A 7564-nucleotide genomic window follows, 5' to 3' on the forward strand; every position below is an offset into this window, starting at 1 on the left:
TTAGCATGACTATACTTGACATTCTTCAGCCATGAGATGATATGATGGTTGAATTTACATTATAGGACAAACATAAATAATTAATGAAAAGATAATAGGATTCCTTCAAATAAACAACTCAATTGGCTGCATATCATGCAGGAAAAAAGTTTTTCCAAACAAAGACAACCAACTCATTCAATCTTAGTTATGTAGCATAACTATACTTGACATTATTAATTTTTTTAAGCCATGAAATGTAATAATAGTTGTATTTTCCCAATACAATGTTAACCATAACTTTGTTACTGTTTCATTAAAAATTTTGCTTTAACCTACAATCAGTTATTACCCAAGTATATTAAACTTCTGTATAATTATGTAAATTACTATGCTAAAACCCAGACTATTTTGAGCCATTTTCACTTATCATATTTAAGTTGTAGTAACAATCACAGTTACAGTTTAAGATACCAATATACCGTTGCCGTTTTACAGTTATAGTTTAAGATACAAATATACCGTTGCTGTTTTACAGTTATAGTTTAAGATACCATAATACCGTTGCTGTTTTACAGTTATAGTTTAAGACACAAATATACCGTTGCTGTTTCGTGGCAACTTTCCCTTAACATTAAATTAATTACAACACTGATCTATTATGCTATTTTTGTAAATTCAACAAAATGTCACTCTACAATTTTAGGACTAAATTGTGTTACAAATAATTTCCCCTTTCCTTCTATATTTTCTTGCATGTTTCTTTTCACTATAAAAAAGTTGAAAGACCCTTTCACACCCAATCCCCAACACCGTCCTTGTCCAATCGAACGCACTCTATAATCTCTGATTGCTACTAGTTTAGTAAACGAAAAAAATGCGCTTTCCTTGAATGAAACGTTCTTTATTTGGATTTACGCGTGAGGCATTGTGGCAGCTATACGGCAAATTAGGGCTAATTTGTCGAAATAAACATAAAACTAACACTCACCTTAGCTGTAGACCCCACATCTACACAAAAACAACATCTTCTGAAAACATTTGCGCTAGATATCCATCTTCGCCTCCTCAAAAGCGCTCACGCTCTCTGTTCTAGACTTCGAATACGCCATGCGGTAACAGCCGCCATTTTTTAAAGTCTTGAAAGTCTGCTGGGGGTCTCGAACCAAGATAAAACCCAGGCCCTAAACTACTTGAGTTTGCAAGCTGCCAAAAGCCCACAATACGGTGCCCATTAGGGGCATTCTATCTCATTCTTTTTTTGTCAAATAGCGATTCCCCAATTTGAACTGGCGATGATTGATTCGATGCCACTCACTTTCTCCTATGTTTGCGAGAAATTTATAATTCAGTAAAACATAACCAAATGGCGGAAAATCGTAAAACCTAGTGCCGGCAGTCTAACTTTTGTAAAGAAAGAAAAGATTACGTGCGTGCATCTCAACAGGATATTTTTCAACGCGAATTTGCGCTAGAAACTTTATTCAAAATTGGCCGGCGACGCACCTATCTAAGTTTTTAAAGAAAGTATCGCCAGACTTCTTGATATACTGTCAGAATGATGAAGTGGTTTCTTCCCCTATAAAAGCCACTTTTACAGACAAAGAGGGTACGTGAAGACTACTGTGGGGGCCTAACTCAGGATATGTTCTGGATCCACATTTTGGGAGCTTTCCTTTGATAGGCACTTTAATGGGGAAGAAATGAAGTTGCCTTTTACCCCCCATCAAATCTGCATGGGACTAGAAGTGTCTTTGAGGTAATTTGCAGAATCTTTCCACACGGTTTCATCACCACAAGTGCCATCACGGTACGCTTTTGCCAGTCGAGCGTTATGGGCGTATTCCTAGGCTCCAAGAGTGTTCCTGGACGCGTCCTTTGGCTGAAAACTGAAAAGGAGAGCATCACAGATAGGGGGATATCTTGTTTTAGCAAGATTTGAAATGAGGATTGTCCCTGTTTGGGGGAAGGCTTAAAAAAATATACTGATTAAGCAAGCTTAGCCGATTCATTTTCGTTCTGAGACCCCTGTGTATCTTACAATGGATAGTAGATGGGGTCTCTAAGAATCATGTGGATGAACTTTGGTCTCAGTTAAATTCATGAGCCGAGTGTTTTACAGAGTCTCGGCACTGTAAAGTGCACTGTAAGTTTTTTAAGCTAGCCAGAAAAGGAACAAGGGATAAATACCGCATGCTCGTTCATATTTTGATAAATTTAGTTTTATTAGTGTTCTATCATGGAACATAATATCAACAAGTGGCTCCACAGTTCTTGGTGGAAGCACGGTCAAAACAGTTCTTTTATGTATAAGTTTACTACACTGAAACACTGAAATGCAAGCTTTTTCAAGTTAGCGGGAAACCAGACTTTTCAAGTTAAACGTTATGAAGCAGCTAAGGATTTTTTTACGGTTTAGTCGTTGCTAAAGTAATCCACTTGACCTTAATTATCTAACTCACGGAAAAAAACAAGGGAAAGGAAGTAAGCTCCAGAATATTATTCTTGAAATTTAAATCCGACTCGTTAATTAAAATTGCGAAAAGATACATATATTTCGCATCTTTAGCAATTACTGTTTTATGTTTCGGCTTAAACGTCGTTTTTAGGTGTTGTTCTGAAATGTGCTACTCCTTCTAGAAGACCGTGGCACGCAAGATTGTTTCTCCATCTTTAGAGCAACATTGTAAGGGTTTACTTACATAATGCACATGTTGTTAGTATGCATATGTAGTGGTACATGATGCGCAGGTTAACTACACCTCTTTTTCAAGCCATGAGACTGAATGCTTACGCTAAGTAGGGAGAAAGTGCTTCTTTCTACCAGGGAGAGTACTATTTCGTTTTGTTTTGTGACAACTTCCATGATTCGCCATAAAGTTTCTTATTGTTATTTGTTACGGCTTGGTTATTTATTAGATGTTTTCAATATGATAGACAAGATCTATATGTAATCTCAGTGCCTCTTCTGCGTCATCTGGCATCGTCAGATTCTCTTCATCCATGATGAGGTGAGCCAACTTCACGAACCCTCTAGAGGCCGGCTGTTCCGAGTTGATCACAGCATACCTCTTTAGCTAAATCGATTTCATCGCTTGGCACTGGAGTAGAGTAATCCATGGCTTCTTTTAGTTCAGGAACTTCGGGGCGACCTGCTGGGGAGTCGGAATTTCTACATGGCCTAATCCTATGAAGCTTCCATTGTTCTGTCACGTGTTTGAGCTCGTCTTGGATTAAGTGCATGAAATAGAATTTCAGGCATTCTACATGAATTGGATTACTGTCGCAATAAATGCCCGCGTCCCGAATATCCTTGGAGAATTTGATTTACCAATCAGACTCAGTTTTACGAAGAAAAGACGACCAAGCTTCAATCCTTTGATTGGAAACTGAACGTCCATACATAAAGCTCGTATCGCCCGAGAAGGAATCAATGCCATTCCTTCTGAGAAAGCATTCAATTATAGCAACTTTGCAGTTCTCTGTACCTTCATCGGCGTGGACAATCCTCGGAACACCACTCACTTGTTTTATACGGTCACAATAGTACTCCGCTATGACGCTGGGATCATTGTTGGTGACACTGGCTTCAAGCCACAAAATGCGGCGACTGTATTCATCTATCGCACCATGAATACAAAAACCGAAGGGTTTTAGCTTATCACAACCATCTATATGCCAGATCTAATTTGGTCCTTTGGCATAGTACTTCCTACGTTTCAGACGCCTTCTGGATCTTCTTTCAACACCCTCTGGATCTGCGGTTTTAAGAATAAGGCGCACAATTTCCTTGTCAACAACAAGGCCATAATCATTTCTGAGTCTGTGGTACATTAATCTATAGCTAATGGAACTCCCACTTCCACAAAGTTCCCTTTTAACTGCACTTACAATCTCATGTGGGTTGCTGTAATTTCGTCTTCGAAATAGACCTTGATTTCTCAGTATTCTTTTTAACTGAAGAAGGTTCAAACGTATTCCATGGCTCAAAGTCAAGAATGACAAAATTTCAACACGATTGAATCCAAGGTCAAAGTAGGTTGAAATGAGCCCATCTCTCTGACTAATATTATGTTGAACCATTGGAATATACGAGTGTAAAACAGCTTTGCAAGAAGACAAACAAAAAAGCTACTGCTTACATGGATATGGTGGAAGCCATATTGGGCGTAAGGAGTCGGCAGTTTCTTTGGACAGTGGTACAATCGCCGGTTCAAAGAATCACCAGTTCAAAAGTGGCGATCGCCAATTCAAAGTGGCGATCGCGACTTCAAAGTGGCGATCGCTACTTCAAAGTGGCGATCGCTACTTCAAAGTGGCGATCGCTACTTCAAAGTGGCGATCGCTGGTTCAAAGTAGCGAATCTCCAGTTCAAAGTGGCGATCGCCAATTTAAAGTGGCGAATCGTCAGCTCAAAGTGGCGATCGCGACTTCATAGTGGTCATCGCTAGTTCGATTCAAAGAAGCGAATCGCGAGTTCAAAGTGGCGATCGCCAGTTCAAAGTAGCGAATCGCCAGTTCAAAGTGGCGATCGCCTGTTCAAAGCGGCGATTGCCAGTTCAAAGTGGCGAACCGCCAGTTTATAAAAAAGAATGATATAGCATGGCCCTTAATGGGCACCGTAGATGCCGATCTCTCGACACATCAAAAGAGTAAGTAATGGTTATACTGTAGAGATGTTCTTTCATTCTTTCGACAAATGTTTGCGGGGACACAAAGAAGAAATCTTACTTCTGCTATTTGCAGAAGCTTCTGGATATTTATGTATGAACAGAATTTAACATGACATCCTTAGCTGTTAGCGTTTTCTTCTCTTTAAATCTTTTAGCAATTCTGTGCATAAGAATATGTGTCTGGCCCCATCAAGCATCCGGAGAAGGAGCCTCTCACCACCAAGGCCAACTTCCAAGTTATAGCAAAAGAAAGGTTTTTCTCTATACATGTTACCGGTGGAAAATCCTGTTTTAAATTATGTATTATTTACAATAACAACTCAGCCAGGTACATTGTACGAAAAAAAAGGTCGGAAAAAGTCTATTAGCTTGACTAACTGTGATTTTTTTCAGTTGCATGCATGAACCTTATTAGTACCTTATTTTTTCATGTCAGTATACCCTTCATCTCAAACAGAAAAAGTAATTCCTACACTGTGGACATGATCACTCGTTCTTTCAAGTTATTATGTCAAAAATCCTTTCTTCTCGGATGAAGTTTTTCGACATCCCACTAAGGCAGGAAAGGTTCATCAAAATTTTTTTGGTTTGTTCTGGTTTTTTTATTTTCGTTGTGGTCTGCATATCGCTAAAATAAGGTTTTTAGAAGATCAACAAAGACGAGGAATGACTCATTACGTCACAGTAAGAAGGAAGAAATCACAAAAATAAAACATCAGATCTAAAAAGCATTACTAACTTGGGATGTAAAGTCAAAACCGTTAGAGTGTGGCTAAGGTGGTTATTTTGGTACCGCTTTTTGTGAAACAACTTAATTATAGGTATAGAGTGAAGAGGTGGAAATGTAAATACTTGTACGGCGTCTTCTTCGGATGCATTTATTCACATGAGAGAAATGAAAGACAAACAAATGTCAGGATATATATCAAAATACCATATGCTACTTTTCTACCGAGTCAATTCTGAATACGATACGACCTTTGCGTTTATATTTTGCACATCATACGAACAGACACAGCCATGAATACTGCTATAAAGTACTTGATCCTAAACCAAGCTTGCGCAGATCTTAATTCTAATCACATTCATGTATTTTGTGGATACTGTTCGTGTTAATTTTTACCTGGCATTGTGGCTCAGAGGAACATTACCTTTGGAAAGGATGACGATTTCTCGACACATAACAAAGTAATTACGATATTGTGGACATGTTCTGTCATTTCTTCGACAAAAGTTTTTGGTCACGAGAACGGGGACAGCGAAAAGGAATCTTACTTCTGTAATTTGCAGAGGCTCTTTGAATGTTTTGAATGGACAGCATTTAGTGTTATATCACTAACCCTTGGCGTTTTCTTCACTTTGACGCTTTCAGCAATTCTTCACAATAATATGCATCAAACTGTGGCCCCATCAGGAGAGAGAGCTAGTTAAAACCAACGGCAGCTCCAAGCTAACTACAGCGAAAGCAGTGAAGGTTACCTGGATGATGATCGCAATCGCTATTTTGTTCCTCGTTTACGAGTTATCTTTCGATATTATAAGGGCATTGCTATATCTTGGCTTCATGATTGAGCCTTTGGAGCCAACTTTAAAAAATGGACTGAAAAATTTTTTTGCAAATCTTCGTATTTTTCCGTTTACATCCGAGAGTATAAATCTTCAGCAAAAGATGCTGAAATGATATTAATCATTTCTCGCTTTTACTTTGCCGAAGTGAAAGACAACGTGATTTTTTATTAATTCAGTTTTATTTACGATAACTTATTGGCGATAATTCATGACAATGTGACTTTACTTCTTGTAAACACTGCAGATATACCTTTGAACAACCGGTCCCTCTGCTCCACCATTATTTCCCTTTGCCCTTCGACAAAGCAGAAAAGCGCTTTTTTTAACCACAGGCTGCTCCATCTTGTTTTTAAGACCTAGCAAGGAGTAAGTAACAAGTAAATGTTGTCTGGAATCACTTAGAAGTTATTGAATAAAGCTTCAAAATATCACGCCACAATAACATTAGCCACGTTCTGATCACGCAAACCATGGACATTGATCGCATTCAATAAAAGTATCCCTTCCAGGAAATAATTTTGACTTGCTGTCAGGACTCTTCAATTTGCCATTCGGTCTTTGTCGTAAAACGTTTCATTTCCTCTAGCCTGATTATCAATTTGATTCCAATGTCATTTACAACCTTTAATGCTACGAGGAGTGGTATTTCTATTTCCTTTGCAATGTCCATAAAGGCCGGATATGTTTCAATAAGGTTTCAATTACACCAAACGACTTGAATGCAAAACAGCGTTTAAAAAACGACGACGACATAGCAACTAAACAGATATGCTTAGGATCTCAATTTTTAATGAATTCGAATGAAATTATCCGAATCACAAAAACAACAAACTACCCTACCTAGGTGAAAAGATAGAGTCGGTAAATAGAGATCATTATTGTGAGTGGCATGGTGGAGGAAAGAGGCCAAGCGTTTCATTGGTAAGGCAAGAAAACGACAGATCGCAAAAACTATTGTTGCCAATTATTTGAAAGAAAGAAAAATATACAAATTGATTACAAAAAAAATTGCGAAGGCTAATTCATTTTCGTACAGCCTGCAGTTGAAAATGAATCATCCCAATGGTATAATTAAGTTTACTCAAAATTTATTATGTTTATTCTTCGACTACGAAAGGTGCGGCTTGCCTACCCTGGATTTGATTAAAAAGAGATAGAAATATGTTAATAATCCTGAACACCTGCTCTTTTTAAAAAATTAATACAAAAATCAGTTTTAACACTCCTTTCAAATAAACACAATTCATCTTTACGTTGTACAATATTGATTCACTTTTGCTTCCTTATTGTAATAACTTGACCACAAGAAGCACGCCCTTCCTCTATTTCCGTAGCCTTTCCAA

The 7564-nt window shown here is 38.0% G+C and overlaps 1 pseudogene; it reads right to left on the bottom strand.

Moving 5' to 3' along the window:
- Positions 1–3012: 3012 nt before the first annotated feature.
- LOC136280305 (uncharacterized) lies at positions 3013–3813 on the bottom strand (annotated as a pseudogene).
- Between the last annotated feature and the right edge of the window lie 3751 nt (positions 3814–7564).

Source organism: Pocillopora verrucosa, chromosome 4 (assembly GCF_036669915.1).
Source record: "Pocillopora verrucosa isolate sample1 chromosome 4, ASM3666991v2, whole genome shotgun sequence".
Classification (NCBI taxonomy): domain Eukaryota; kingdom Metazoa; phylum Cnidaria; class Anthozoa; order Scleractinia; family Pocilloporidae; genus Pocillopora; species Pocillopora verrucosa.